The sequence below is a fragment of the Elephantulus edwardii genome, unplaced genomic scaffold, assembly GCF_000299155.1.
Source record: "Elephantulus edwardii isolate Elephantulus edwardi_28Jun2011 unplaced genomic scaffold, EleEdw1.0 scaffold00146, whole genome shotgun sequence".
NCBI lineage: Eukaryota > Metazoa > Chordata > Mammalia > Macroscelidea > Macroscelididae > Elephantulus > Elephantulus edwardii.
In genome coordinates, this window is record NW_006399896.1 from 4,998,545 (window position 1) to 4,999,801 (window position 1,257).

Below are 1,257 nucleotides of genomic sequence, written 5' to 3' on the forward strand. Positions count from 1 at the left end.
TCTCTCTCAGGGAGGAGTGATAGGGAATGGCAAAGGACACACTGACAAAGAAGATTAATAAGCACTGTGGCATTTGGACAAGAACAAACTGGGAGGAGGGCAGAGAGAATAGTGCAACAATGAATGAATGGAAACCCAAAATCTCTGTAAATGTTTATGAAAATTAATAAAATATAGGGGGAAAAAAAGTTAAGAAATGAGGTTGCTGCCAAAGCAAAATAAGCTTGATTCTAGCTCCATCTTGTGGGGATTACAGAGATTGCTCTATCTTTGTACTTGGGCAGTGAACCAGCCAAAATTCGTTTTCGGCACCCTATTCAGAACAGAACAAATTTTCTAAACTCTATAAATGTACAGCAATGATGTTGGTTATAAAACAGAGTTCAGGTCTTTTGTACAAAGCTTACTCTGAGTCATCTTTGACTCAACGACACTTAACCACTGCTAGATGAGACTGCTGTTATTGTTGATTGCTGTCGAGATTGACTGACTCATAGCAAATCTATGAACAAAAGACCTAATGCCTTTCCATAGTTATTGTTGTTTCTCCAAGTTCATAGAGTTTCCAGAGGCATATGGTTTAGGAAGTGGATGACACTCCTGCTTCCCAACCTGTTTTACAAGTGGGAGCTCTCCCAAATACTGCCCACAATGGAAAAGCATTACAATGACAAACCATTAGTGCTGTTACATCTGGAGGAACACTCTTCCACTTCTAGAATTCTTGTTCTTTGCAATATTACCCAAAATTTGTCATGACACCCAGAGTCAAATGCCTCTTTATCCTCGATAAATGCAGGTAAAACTCTTCCTATTATTCTCTGTTTCAGTCATGGTCTATCTGACATAAGCCATGATATCTCTCCATGATATCTTTGGAATACAGTTTGACTTTCTAAAATAATTCCTTTTATTGTACTATTGTCACCATTTTTCAATAATCTCCAGCAAAATTTTACTTACTACCCGGAAACTCTATGAACTTTGAGATACAACAATAGTTACAAAAGACTTCAGGTCCTTGCTTGAATGCTCAACTCGACGGCAAACAACAACAACAACATATAATACATTAATGGTAATTTTCACATTCTTCAGGATAGGCACAAACTGCGGAATTTAGTGTTTCCAGACTGACTTCCTGTGTTGAAACATCTCCAGGAGTATTCCACTAGTCCCTGGAGCTTGATTTTTCCTCCAAGCCTTGGTGCAGCTGAACTTCTTACTTTAATACCACTGGTTCTTTTTTTTTTTTTT